The following is a 15,000-nucleotide window of genomic DNA, read 5'->3' on the forward strand; positions in this document are numbered from 1 at the left end:
CTCTCTCTCTTGCTCTCTCTCTCTCTCTCTTCGCTCTCTCTCTGAGATTTACTAGTGCCATTCACAGCGTGGTTTATAAGGAGGCAATGAGCTTTCACACTTCTGTCAAGAGCCCTGCTGTTTCACTGTCTAACTGTACAATGAGAGCGAGAGAGAGAGAGAGAGAGAGAGAGAGAGAGAGAGAGAGAGAGAGAGAGAGAGAGAGAGAGAGAGAGAGAGAGAGAGAGAGGGAGAGGGAGAGGGAGAGGGAGAGGGAGAGAGAGAATCAGGTGAGGCTTAAATAGAACCTGGTTGTCCATAGAATCCAGAGACCACATGTTGTGGATGGGAAGAAATGGGACCAATCCAATTACAATCTGTCTCACTGCTAATCAACCAAATAAACAATACAATATAACCTTGTCTGAGCTGGGCCTGATATAGAGATTCAGTGGCATACATACAAATGCTGGAAAAGCAGTAGGAGTGTGATTCTGGGTGTGAAAAGGGCCTATTGTCAAGTCAATCATTATTAGTCCCATAACAGGGGAAATTAGGCAGTTTTGATGTGATACGAGATATATGACACAAGAGGAGACACATGGCAGCATATTTCTAGAACAAGGATGGCCAAGCCTCCCCTGCAGAGATACTGGGTGTGCAGGCTTTTAGTTCCAGCCCTACTCTTACACATCTGGTTCAGCCAATCAAAATCTGGATTATTTGACAGACACACCCCTTGAACCAATCGCCTGTCTTTTTTTTTTACCCCTTTAGGCCCGCCCCCTACCACAATACGGGTCAATGAGAGGGCGGTACGCATCACCCCCTCCACCATTTTGTTCAAGTTCAACTGCAGCTGGTTCAGCGACGTCAACGGAGCCGTCAGGTTCTTCACTGTCATCGTGGCTGAGTCCACTGGTAAAGGTTCCTCTCTATTTACAGCTTTCTCAGTACGGCTCAATATATTTTCTGCACAATTTCCTTTCTTACTTTAACATCATGTTGGATATGTCTGATAATGACGCTGATTGAAATCAAATACATTTGAATTTGAAAAACTTGGTAGAGTTGGTAGAGCATGGCGCTTGTAACGCCAGGGTAGTGGGTTCGATCCCCGGGACCACCCATACGTAGAATGTATGCACACATGACTGTACGTCGCTTTGGATAAAAGCGTCTGCTAAATGGCATATATTATTATTAAGGGAGAGCTGAAGGGGATTTAGTTCACTTTTGAATCCATCCAACTTTATTACTCACTCTTGACCCGTCACAGACAATGAAGTCCTGCAGACAGAGCAGCTCCACCCTCTACCTTCCTTCCAGGACTACAGAGCCAACAGCTCCGTGCGGGCCTACCAGACAGGCTACTTTCCCAGTGGCTGTGCCCAGGAACAGGGAATGGGAGCTGGGCATGTGTTTGAGGTCAACCTGGGGGCGGGGCTGGATCGCCTGGGAGGGCCTTGTGATTCAGAGGAGGATGATGATAACGATCACAGCAGTGATCTCTACCACTTCTGTGATGGGCCTCTCAAGCCTAAGACTGCCTACAGGTAAACCATAATATGGCCCCACACAAACCAAACACACCAAATTACTTGTGGTCCTTCTGTAGCTCAGTTGGTAGAGCATGGCGCTTGTAACGCCAGGGTAGTGGGTTCGATTCCCGGGACCACCCATATGCATGTATGCACACATGACTGTAAGTCGCTTTGGATAAAAGCGTCCGCTAAATGGCATATATTATTTATTATATTATATTATACTATTATTATTATTATATTTTTTTAACGCCCATCCTAATCTTACAGGTCATACTAACCCCTGACCTTGTCTAAGAGGGCAAAAGGAGGCAGTATATTATAGCCATTTATGCTCACCAGGGAAATCATTTTGATGTAAGTTGATACTAAATGGAAGTCAATGGCTGTTCTCTGTTCTCTGTTCTCTGTGCAGAATCAGTGTCCGTGCCTTCACTCAGCTGTTTGACGAAGACCACAGAGAGTTCCCCCAACCTCTCTACAGGGACACACCTTCCTGTCTCCACCCATCAGGACACAAGCAGGTGAGCTTACCTCTGACCCTGGCCCTCTCTTCCCCCTCTCCTTCCCTCTCTCCATTACTCTGACACTTCCTGTCTCCACCCATCAGGACACAAGCAGGTCAAGCCACTATAACCCTCTACCGCTGACCCTCATCCTCTAATCTCTCTCTCTCTCTCCTATCTCTCTCCCTTCTTTCTCTCTCCCATCCTTCTCTCTCTCTCCACCCCCCCATTTTCTCTCTCTCTCTCTCTCTCTCTCTCTCTCTCTCTCTCTCTCTCTCTCTCTCTCTCTCTCTCTCTCTCTCTCTCTCTCTCTCTCTCCTTCTTGATGTCTGAAAAAAGTAATTCATCTTAACAAGACATCCTGTATAATAAAAAATAAATCTCTGACCTTTCTAACCTGTTCTAAGCTTTCATGAAGGTGCACCGATTAAATGCGGCCAGTGCACTGCCAAAGTATTCAGACCCCTTGACTTTTCCACATTTTTTACGTTACGGCCTTATTCTAAAATGGATGAAATAGTTTTTTTCACAGAAATATTACATTTACATAAGTGTTCAGACCCTTACTCAGTGCTTTGTTGGAACCGTTGGCAATGGATTACAGACTTGGTCTTCTTGGGTATGATGCTGCTGCTTGGCACACCTGTATTTGGGGAGTTTCTCCCATTCCCTCTGTAGATCCTCTCAAGATCTGTCAGGTTGGAAGGAGAGTGTCGCTGCACATCTATTTCAAGTCTGGGCTCTGGCTAGGTCACTCCAAGGACATTCTTCGACTTGTCCCAAAGCCACTCCTGCGTTGTTTTGGCTTTGTGCTTAGGGTCGTTGGAAGGTAAACCTTTGCACCAGTCTGAGGTCCTGGCGCTCTGGAGCAGGTTTTCATCAAAGATCTTTCTGCACTTTCCTCCGTTCATCTTTCCCTCGATCCGATTGCTCAGTGTTGCCAAGTGACAACTCTAGGAAGAGTCTTGGTGATTCCAAACTTCCTTCCATTTAAGAATTGATGGTGGCCACTGTGTTCTTGGAGACCTTCATTGCTGCAGACATATTTTGGTGCTCCTTCCCCCAGAGCTGTGCCTCGACAATCCTGTCTCGAAGCTCTACGGACAATTCCTTTGACCTCATGGCTTGGTTATTGCTCTGACATGCACTGTCCAACTGTGGGACCTGATATAGACAGATGTATGCCTTTACAAATCATGTCCAATCAATTGAATTTACACCAGGTGGACTCAATATAGTTGGGCGGATATAACTCAAGGATGATCAATGGGAACAGGATGCACCTGAGCTGAGTTTTTTTTAGCTTTTAGCAAAGGGTCTGAAACTTATGTAAATAAATATTTCTGTTTTTGTGTTTTTATACATTTGCCAAGATTTCTTAAAACCTTTTTTCGCTTTGTCATTATGGGATATTGTGTGTAGATTGATAATGGAAACAAATATTTTATACATTTTAGAATAAGGCTGTGTAACGTAACAAATGTGGGAAAGTCAAGGGGCTGAATCCTTTTTCAGAAAACACTGTACATTGGCTAGTAACATTACATCTATTGCAGCAGTGAGATTGTGTTGTGTGCAAGTAATTTTATCCATTGATTTAGACATTAAACCCTGCAGTGCTATCTAAGAATATAGTGCTTTAATCTCCTGCTCAAATGGTTCCTATTTCTCACTCACCTCCGCTCTGTCTTTAACATTGATCCATCAAATATAGTATCAGTATTATGGAGAAAATTAAAACAAACTCGCTCTGTTTTGATCGAGGAGACTAACTAGTAGTCACAGTAAGGGGTTTATTATCAGTCACTGTCACAGTAAGGGGTTTATTACTATAGTCACTGTCACAGTAAGGGGTTTACTACTAGTCACAGTAAGGGGTTTACTACTATAGTCACAGTAAGGGGTTTACTACTATAGTCACAGTAAGGGGTTTTACTACTATAGTCACTGTCACAGTAAGGGGTTTACTACTATAGTCACAGTAAGGGGTTTATTACTATAGTCACAGTAAGGGGTTTTACTACTACAGTCACAGTAAGGGGTTTTTACTACAGTGACTGTCACAGTAAGGGGTTTATTACTATAGTCACTGTCACAGTAAGGGTTTATTACTATAGTCACAGTAAGGGTTTTACTGCTATAGTCACAGTAAGGGGTTTTACTACTATAGTCACAGTCACAGTAAGGGGTTTTACTTTAGTCACAGTAAGGGGTTTTATTACTATAGTCACAGTCACAGTAAGGGTTTTACTACTATAGTCACAGGGGTTTTACTACTATATAGTCACAGGGGTTTTTACTATAGTCACAGTAAGGGGTTTTACTACTATAGTCACAGTAAGGGGTTTACTACTATAGTCACAGTAAGGGGTTTTACTACTATAGTCACAGTAAGGGGTTTTATTACTATAGTCACAGTAAGAGGTTTTACTACTATAGTCACAGTAAGGGGTTTTACTACTATAGTCACAGTAAAGGGTTTTACTACTATAGTCACAGTAAGGGGTTTTACTACTATAGTCACAGTAAGGGTTTTACTACTATAGTCACAGTAAGCGGTTTTACTACTATAGAGTAAGGGGTTTTACTACTATAGTCACAGTCACAGTAAGGGGTTTTACTATAGTCACAGTAAGGGTTTTACTGCTACAGTCACAGTAAGGGGTTTTACTACTATAGTCACAGTAAGGGGTTTTACTACTATAGTCACAGTAGGGGTTTTACTACTATAGTCACAGTAAGGGGTTTTACTACTATAGTCACAGTCACAGTAAGGGGTTTTACTACTATAGTCACAGTAAGGGGTTTTACTACTATAGTCACAGTAAGGGTTTTATTACTATAGTCACAGTAAGGGTTTTATTACTATAGTCACAGTAAGGGGTTTTACTACTATAGTCACAGTAAGCGGTTTTACTACTATAGTCACAGTAAGGGGTTTTACTACTATAGTCACAGTCACAGTAAGGGGTTTTACTACTATAGTCACAGTAAGGGGTTTTACTACTATAGTCACAGTAAGGGGTTTTACTACTATAGTCACAGTAAGGGGTTTTACTACTATAGTCACAGTAAGGGGTTTTACTACTATAGTCACAGTAAGGGGTTTTACTGCTACAGTCACAGTAAGCGGTTTTACTGCTATAGTCACAGTCACAGTAAGGGGTTTTACTACTATAGTCACAGTAAGGGGTTTTACTACTATAGTCACAGTAAGGGGTTTTACTACTATTGTCACAGTAAGGGGTTTTACTACTATAGTCACAGTAAAGGGTTTTACTACTATAGTCACAGTAAGCGGGTTTACTACTATAGTCACAGTAAGGGGTTTACTACTATAGTCACAGTAAGGGGTTTTACTACTATAGTCACAGTAAGGGTTTTACTACTATAGTCACAGTAAGGGTTTTACTACTATAGTCACAGTAAGGGGTTTTACTACTATAGTCACAGTAAGGGGTTTTACTGCTATAGTCACAGTCACAGTAAGGCGGTTTTACTGCTATAGTCACAGTCACAGTAAGGGGTTTTACTACTATAGTCACAGTAAGGGGTTTTACTACTATAGTCACAGTAAGGGGTTTTACTACTATTGTCACAGTAAGGGTTTTACTACTATAGTCACAGTAAGGGGTTTTACTACTATAGTCACAGTAAGGGGTTTTACTACTATAGTCACAGTAAGGGGTTTTACTACTATAGTCACAGTAAGGGGTTTTACTACTATAGTCACAGTAAGGGGTTTTACTGCTATAGTCACAGTCACAGTAAGGGGTTTTACTACTATAGTCACAGTAAGAGGTTTTACTACTATAGTCACAGTAAGGGGTTTTACTACTATAGTCACAGTCACAGTAAGGGGTTTTATTGCTATATAGGTCACAGTCACAGTCACAGGGGTTTTACTACTATAGTCACAGTAAGGGGTTTTACTACTATAGTCACAGTAAGGGGTTTTACTACTATAGTCACAGTAAGGGGTTTTACTACTATAGTCACAGTAAGGGGTTTTACTACTATAGTCACAGTAAGGGTTTTACTACTATAGTCACAGTAAGGGTTTTACTACTATAGTCACAGTAAGGGGTTTTACTACTATAGTCACAGTAAGGGTTTTACTACTATAGTCACAGTAAGGGGTTTTACTACTATAGTCACAGTAAGGGGTTTTACTACTATAGTCACAGTAAGGGTTTTTACTACTATAGTCACAGTAAGGGGTTTTACTACTATAGTCACAGTAAGGGGGTTTTACTACTATAGTCACAGTAAGGGGTTTTACTACTATAGTCACAGTAAGGGGTTTTACTACTATAGTCACAGTAAGGGGTTTTACTACTATAGTCACAGTAAGGGGTTTTACTACTATAGTCACAGTAAGGGGTTTTACTACTATAGTCACAGTAAGGGGTTTTACTACTATAGTCACAGTAAGGGGTTTTACTACTACAGTCACAGTAAGGGGTTTTATTCATGGTTGTTTGTGTGTTATTGTTTTCTCCCAGAGCCCCTCAGCGGAGTCATCGAGGGCATCAGCGCCGGAATGTTCCTCATAGGAATGTTGATCGCCGTCATCTCCCTCCTCGTCTACAGGCAGAGAATCCGTAAAGTGTGAGTGTCTCGTCCGGGATTGGGATGTTTCACCTTGCCTGAGACCTGAAGACCTGCATTACCTCTCTGGGATAATGCCTAGGCTTTAGCTCAGTGGGTTAACACAGTTTGACACTCCTTTGGGGACAAAAACAAAATAACGCTGGAACTCACATGTAGATGCATATTTTCACGTGTCTTGAACTATTAGACAGTAAATAATGTTTCTATTTATTATTTATACAGGAAGTAAGCTGGAGCTCTAATGATCGGCATCCTCAAACTCAGTCTATCAATGATGTCTAACCTTATTGTGGAGTCCAGAACCTATCATGTGTCACGCTAACGACTGTGTAATTAGGAATTATGTATAAATGACTGAAGAATGAGTCATTTGCTGCTGGACAGACGTACTGTAGTGCGTGCCTGTGCGTGTTCGTGTGTGTGTGTGTGTTGCAAAAGGGCAAATCTAATACAATTTTTCAAATTGGGTTAAAAAAATATATTGATTTATAGTTGAATTGATTGCATGGTTGTGTGTACACAGGGCAGTACAGGAAAGCCCAGTGGTACGGATGAGCATGTGGAAGCAGGGGCCTACATCAGGATGTACGTTGGAGTCAGAAGGTGAGACACATGTAACAGTATAACTTTAGACCGTCCCCGCCCATACCCGGGCGCGAACCAGGGACCCTCTGCACACATCAACAACAGTCACCCACGAAGCATCGTTACCCATCGCTCCACAAAGCCACGGCCCTTGCAGAGCAAGGGGAACCACTACTTCAAGGTCTCAGAGCAAGTGAAGTCACCGATTGAAATGCTATTTAGCACCACCGCTAACTAGCTAGCTATTTCACATCCGTTACACACACATAACCCTTTTTGTCTTTATACGCTTCCCTTGGTGACATCATCCGCAATCGTAACATTCAGGTTCTCTGGTAGGTTGAAACACGCGGGTCTATTTATCAATCAGACCCAGTGACCAAACTAGCATAGCTACCCTTCACCATTGACCAAGCTAGTGTAGTTACCTTTCACCAGTGACCAAGCTAGCATAGCTACCCTTCACCATTGACCAAGCTAGCGTAGCTACCCTTCACCACTGACCAAGCTAGCATAGCTACCCTTCACCATTGACCAAGCTAGCGTAGCTACCCTTCACCATTGACCAAGCTAGCTAGCTACCCTTCACCATTGACCAAGCTAGCGTAGCTACCCTTCACCATTGACCAAGCTAGCGTAGCTACCCTTCACCATTGACCAAGCTAGCGTAGCTACCCTTCACCATTGACCAAGCTAGCGTAGCTACCCTTCACCATTGACCAAGCTAGCGTAGCTACCCTTCACCATTGACCAAGCTAGCGTGCTACCCTTCACAATTGACCAAGCTAGCGTAGCTACCCTTCACCATTGACCAAGCTAGCATAGCTACCCTTCACCATTGACCAAGCTAGCGTAGCTACCCTTCACCATTGACCAAGCTAGCGTAGCTACCCTTCACCATTGACCAAGCTAGCGTAGCTACCCTTCACCATTGACCAAGCTAGCGTAGGTACCCTTCACCAGTGACCAAGGTAGCGTAGATACCCTTCACAAGTGACCAAGGTAGCATAGCTACCCTTATCCAGTGACCAAGCTAGTGTAGCTAGCCTTATCCAGTGACCAAGCTAGCTAATGTCAAGTCTTTTATCTCAGCCACTGATTTGGAGAAACTTCTACATGCTTGTATTGCCTCATGCCTAGATTACTGTAACTCTCTGTGTACATGTCCAGTCCGAAATCACTCCAGTTAGTTCAAACCGCTGTAGCTCGGCTTTTAACAGGCACCAGGAAATGGAACCATATCACACCTCATCTAGTTTCTCTAAACTAGCTACCAGTCACTTTTAGAATATATATAGTAACCTTGTATTAATCACATTTTAAAGGCTAGGTCTGGTTTATCCCAGCCTATATCTCTGATCATCCATCTCCCTATGAGCCAGGACACAGCCTGAGATCCTCTAGCAGGGCACTGTTGACCATTCATCTCCCTATGAGCCAGGACACAGCCTGAGATCCTCTAGCAGGGCACTGTTGACCATTCATCTCCCTATGAGCCAGGACACAGCCTGAGATCCTCTGGCAGGGCACTGTTGACCATTCATCTCCCTATGAGCCAGGACACAGCCTGAGATCCTCTGGCAGGGCACTGTTGACCATTCATCTCCCTATGAGCCAGGACACAGCCTGAGATCCTCTAGCAGGGCACTGTTGACCATTCATCTCCCTATGAGCCAGGACACAGCCTGAGATCCTCTAGCAGGGCACTGTTGACCATTCATCTCCCTATGAGCCAGGACACAGCCTGAGATCCTCTAGCAGGGCACTGTTGACCATTCATCTCCCTATGAGCCAGGACACAGCCTGAGATCCTCTGGCAGGGCACTGTTGACCATTCATCTCCCTATGAGCCAGGACACAGCCTGAGATCCTCTAGCAGGGCACTGTTGACCATTCATCTCCCTATGAGCCAGGACACAGCCTGAGATCCTCTAGCAGGGCACTGTTGACCATTCATCTCCCTATGAGCCAGGACACAGCCTGAGATCCTCTGGCAGGGCACTGTTGACCATTCATCTCCCTATGAGCCAGGACACAGCCTGAGAAGCAGGGCACTGTTGACCATTCATCTCCCTATGAGCCAGGACACAGCCTGAGATCCTCTAGCAGGGCATTGTTGACCATTCATCTCCCTATGAGCCAGGACACAGCCTGAGATCCTCTAGCAGGGCACTGTTGACCATTCATCTCCCTATGAGCCAGGACACAGCCTGAGATCCTCTAGCAGGGCACTGTTGACCATTCATCTCCCTATGAGCCAGGACACAGCCTGAGATCCTCTAGCAGGGCATTGTTGACCATTCATCTCCCTATGAGCCAGGACACAGCCTGAGATCCTCTAGCAGGGCACTGTGACCATTCATCTCCCTATGAGCCAGGACACAGCCTGAGATCCTCTAGCAGGGCACTGTTGACCATTCATCTCCCTATGAGCCAGGACACAGCCTGAGATCCTCTAGCAGGGCACTGTTAACCATTCCAAAGTACAGGTTGAAAACAATTTGCAATTAGGGCCCCTAGACTTTGGAATGGTCTGCCAGAGGAGGTCAGGCTGCATACAGTGTCTCTTTATATCCCTCTGAGGACATGTTTATAAAGATGATTATAATATCTGATTTCAACGTCTGATTTTAATGTCTTATTTTAATGTCTGAGTTCAACGTCTGATTTCAACGTCTGATTTTAATGTCTGATTTTAATGTCTGATTTCAACGTCTGATTTCAACGTCTGATTTCAACGTCTGATTTCAACGTCTGATTTCAACGTCTGATTTTAATGTCTGATTTCAATGTCTGATTTCAACGTCTGATTTTAATGTCTGATTTTAATGTCTGATTTCAACGTCTGATTTCAACGTCTGATTTCACCGTCTGATTTCACCGTCTGATTTCAACGCCTGATTTCAACGCCTGATTTCAACGCCTGATTTCAACGCCTGATTTTAATGTCTGATTACAACGCCTGAATCATAATAAGTTGGTCAATACAACTGTATGCTCCTTGAGTTTAGAAGCACCTAGAGACAAACTTTTCTTCATGTGTCATTGCATTGTAGTGAAGATTATAGGAAAGACATTACTTGAGACTGAAGGAGTGACAAGCAAATACTGAAGTCACTGCCTCCCTCCTAGTCCTTCCAACGAGTGACTGACAGAGAAAAGAGATCACAAAGAGCACTGCTGAAATATACATGACTTAAAACCAGTGATTGACATGGGGATCAGAGCAGAGAGAAGGACTAGCAGTTCATTGATTAGACATGTAATGACAGAATGAGGCCATCTCTCCATCCTTCCATCTCTCCATCCTTCCCTCTCTCCATCCTTCCCTCTCTCCATCCCTCCATCCTTCCATCTCTCCATCCTTCCCTCTTTCCATCTCTCCATGTTCCGTCTCTCCATCCTTCCCACTCTCCATCCTTCCATCTCTCCATCCTTCCATCTCTCCATCCTTCCATCTCTCCATCTCTCCATCTCTCCATCCTTCCATCTCTCCATCCCTCCATCCTTCCATCTCTCCATCCTTCCCTCTTTCCATCTCCTTCCTTCCCTCTCTCCATGTTCCCTCTCTCCATCCTTCCCTCTCTCCATCCTTCCATCTCTCCATCCTTCCCTCTCTCCATCCTTCCATCTCTCCATCCTTCCATCTCTCCATTCTTCCCTCTCTCCATCTCTCCATCCTTCCATCTCTCCATCCTTCCATCCTTCCTCCTCCATCCATCTCTCCATCCTTCCCTCTCTCCATCCTTCTCTCTCTCTCTCCATCCTTCTCTCTCTGTCCATCCTTCCTCTCTCCATCCTTCCCTCTCTCCATCCTTCCCTCTCTCCATCCCTTCCTCTCTCCATCCCTCTCTCTGTCCATCCTTCTCTCTCCATCCTTTCCTCTCTCCATCCTTCCTCTCTCCATCCTTCTCTCTCTCCATCCTTCCCTCCATCCTTCTCTCTCTCCATCCTTCTCTCTCTCTCTCCATCCTTCTCTCTCTCCATCCTTCCCTCTCTCCATCCTTCTCTCTCTCCATCCTTCTCTCTCTCTCTCCATCCTTCTCTCTCCATCCTTCCCTCTCTCTCTCCATCCTTCCCTCTCTCTCTCCATCCTTCTCTCTCTCTCTCCATCCTTCTCTCTCCATCCTTCTCTCCATCCTTCCTCCATCCTTCTCTCTCCATCCTCTCCATCCTTCTCTCTCCATCCTTCTCTCTCTCCATCCTTCTCTCTCTTCTCTCGTCACATCTCCTCTGATACCATCCAATTTTTTTCTGTCCATCGTCACACTGTCAGTATGAGTGAAGGGACAGAGAGAGATGTCATTCTCCCTGTCTCTAAAAATAGATGTGTGTGTGTACGTGCTCTCATGTGTGCATGCGTGTGGGTTTGTGCTGAAATAATGGATGCAATCATCCACTAGGTTGTTGCAGATCGATAACAGGAAGGGGTTTAAACCACTCTGTTCTGTTGGTGAACAACCATCATTGATCCCTGGGTTTGCATCACCAGTCAGCAGGCCTTGACACAAGGGAGGGACTACCATCATTGATCCCTGGGTTGTCACTCACCAGTCAGCAGGCCTTGACACAGGGGAGGGCCTTGACACAAGGGAGGGACTACCATAATTGATCCCTGGGTTGTCACTCACTGCTGAGAGGGGATGGACAACACAGTGAACTCCTGTCTACCTCAACACACTGTCTGTGCACCAAACACTCAGTATCTAAACATAGGTCCACCACCAACAGACAGTCTGGGAAATGAATGAACCTTCTAGGGTTGTCGTAAACAATGTAATTACATGTTCAGGTCTCTCTTGTGAAAGAGGTCTTCAGCCCTCAATGGGACAACCTGGTTCAATAAAGGTTCAATTCAATTAAACGAGGAAATGTAATTTAAAGGTCATTTCAGCAGAGTGGCGTAGGTCTGTGAGGAAGTAACAAGATTAGTGTGTGAGGAGAGAGGGCACTCTGAATCTCTTAGTCACCGAAACAAAATGGAGTTCTGAATCTCTTAGTCGCTGAAACAAAATGGAGTTCTGAATCTCTTAGTCGCCGAAACAAAATGGAGTTCTGAATCTCTTAGTCGCCGAAACAAAATGGAGTTCTGAATCTCTTAGTCGCTGAAACAAAATGGAGTTCTGAATCTCTTAGTCGCCGAAACAAAATGGAGTTCTCAATCTCTTAGTCGCTGAAACAAAATGGAGTTCTGAATCTGTTAGTCGCCAAAACAAAATGGAGTGTGTAACAAGATAAAAGGAAATGTGTTTAACAGGAACACAGCCGTCTAATGTTACACTCTACTTCTCTTTATTTCAGCAACCGACGCATCTCAAGGTGCGTCTATTACACCCTCCATGTTATCTTCTGTCTCTAGAAATCCTGAATTAAATAGGATGACCAAGTAATATTACAAGTGCTATTATCTGCCCTAAATAAATCACAATAAATCCTGTTTCCATAAGCAGTTTTTTACATTTACATTTTAAAGTCTCATGAATCATTTACATTCTCGTAGATCATTTATTTAAGATGTGTCTGTCTGTCTCCCCTCAGCCCCGTCAAAGCAGCCCACTTTGAATCCCACCTCACTAAGCTACAGGCAGACTCCAACTATCTTCTGTCAGAAGAGTTTGAGGTAAAAAAAAACAACAACAAAAAACTTCAGAAATGATTATCTGATAAGAGATCCCCCTTTATCTACAAAAAAACATGTTTATAAAGTCGTTTTTTAAACTTTGAATTATTAGTTTATAAACCAATTCTTTATAAGCTGTTTCACTAAATCATTCATTATTTCCATTCCCCCTCAGGATCTGAAGGATGTGGGTCGTAACCAGCCTCTGGATGCAGCCCGTCTACCAGAGAACAGGGGCAAGAACCGTTACAACAACATCCTGCCCTGTGAGTAGCCCACAGAGTGGATCTAAGGATTAATGAGATAGAACCGTTACAACAACATCCTGCCCTGTGAGTAGCACACAGAGTGGATCTAAGGATTAATGAGATAGAACCGTTACAACAACATCCTGCCCTGTGAGTAGCACACAGAGTGGATCTAAGGATTAATTTAGACCAGAGCCCTATTCCCTATATAGTGCACTACTTTAGACCAGAGCCCTATTCCCTATATAGTGCCCTATTCCCATAGTGCACTACTTTAGACCAGAGCCCTATTCCCTATATAGTGCACTACTTTAGACCAGAGCCCTATTCCCTATATAGTGCACTACTTTAGACCAGAGCCCTATTCCCTATATAGTGCACTACTTTAGACCAGAGCCCTATTCCCTATATAGTGCACTACTTTAGACCAGAGCCCTATTCCCTATATAGTGCACTACTTTAGACCAGAGCCCTATTCCCTATATAGTGCACTACTTTAGACCAGAGCCCTATTCCCTATATAGTGCACTACTTTAGACCAGAGCCCTATTCCCTATTATAGTGCACTACTTTAGACCAGAGCCCTATTCCCTATATAGTGCACTACTTTAGACCAGAGCCCTATTCCCTATATAGTGCACTACTTTAGACCAGAGCCCTATTCCCTATATAGTGCACTACTTTAGACCAGAGCCCTATTCCCTATATAGTGCACTACTTTAGACCAGAGCCCTATTCCCTATATAGTGCACTACTTTAGACCAGAGCCCTATTCCCTATATAGTGCACTATTTTAGACCAGAGCCCTATTCCCTATATAGTGCACTACTTTAGACCAGAGCCCTATTCCCTATATAGTGCACTACTTTAGACCAGAGCCCTAGTCTGTTTATAGTGCTTTATACCAGTTTATATAGGGCTCTGTTTTAGTGGACTACTTTATACCAGTTTATATAGGGCTCTGTTTGGGAATAGTGGACTACTTTATACCAGTTTATATAGGGCTCTGTTTGGGAATAGTGGACTACTTTATACCAGTTTATATAGGGCTCTGTTTGGGAATAGTGGACTACTTTATACCAGTTTATATAGGGCTCTGTTTGGGAATAGTGGACTACTTTAGACCAGTTTATATAGGGCTCTGTTTGGGAATAGTGGACTACTTTAGACCAGTTTATATAGGGCTCTGTTTGGGAATAGTGGACTAGGGCTCTGTTTTAGTGGACTACTTTATACCAGTTTCTACAGGGCTCTGTTTGGGAATAGTGGACTACTTTAGACCAGTTTATATAGGGCTCTGTTTGGGAATAGTGGACTACTTTAGACAAGTTTATATAGGGCTCTGTTTGGGAATAGTGGACTACTTTATACCAGTTTCTACAGGGCTCTGTTTGGGAATAGTGGACTACTTTAGACCAGTTTATATAGGGCTCTGTTTGGGAATAGTGGACTACTTTATACCAGTTTATATAGGGCTCTGTTTGGGAATAGTGGACTACTTTAGACCAGTTTATATAGGGCTCTGTTTGGGAATAGTGGACTACTTTAGACCAGTTTATATAGGGCTCTGTTTGGGAATAGTGGACTACTTTATACCAGTTTATATAGGGCTCTGTTTGGGAATAGTGGACTACTTTATACCAGTTTATATAGGGCTCTGTTTGGGAATAGTGGACTACTTTATACCAGTTTATATAGGGCTCTGTTTGGGAATAGTGGACTACTTTATACCAGTTTATATAGGGCTCTGTTTGGGAATAGGGGCATTTACTTTTCAAAGTTAAGTTTCTGCTTTGTCGTTGTTCAAGCACATTAAGTAAATTGGTCTGGAATAATTGGTCTGGACTCAAAAGTGTTTGTTCAGGTGGCAATACAATTGGAGGTGTCTAATTGTGGAACGGAGA

General features: G+C 43.6%; 1 pseudogene; it reads left to right on the forward strand.

The window, feature by feature from the left end:
* The first annotated feature begins 756 nt into the window (after positions 1 to 756).
* Positions 757 to 15,000, forward strand: part of LOC124028658 — a 24,175-nt pseudogene continuing 9,931 nt past the window's right edge.

Source organism: Oncorhynchus gorbuscha, unplaced genomic scaffold (genome assembly GCF_021184085.1).
Source record: "Oncorhynchus gorbuscha isolate QuinsamMale2020 ecotype Even-year unplaced genomic scaffold, OgorEven_v1.0 Un_scaffold_4602, whole genome shotgun sequence".
NCBI lineage: Eukaryota > Metazoa > Chordata > Actinopteri > Salmoniformes > Salmonidae > Oncorhynchus > Oncorhynchus gorbuscha.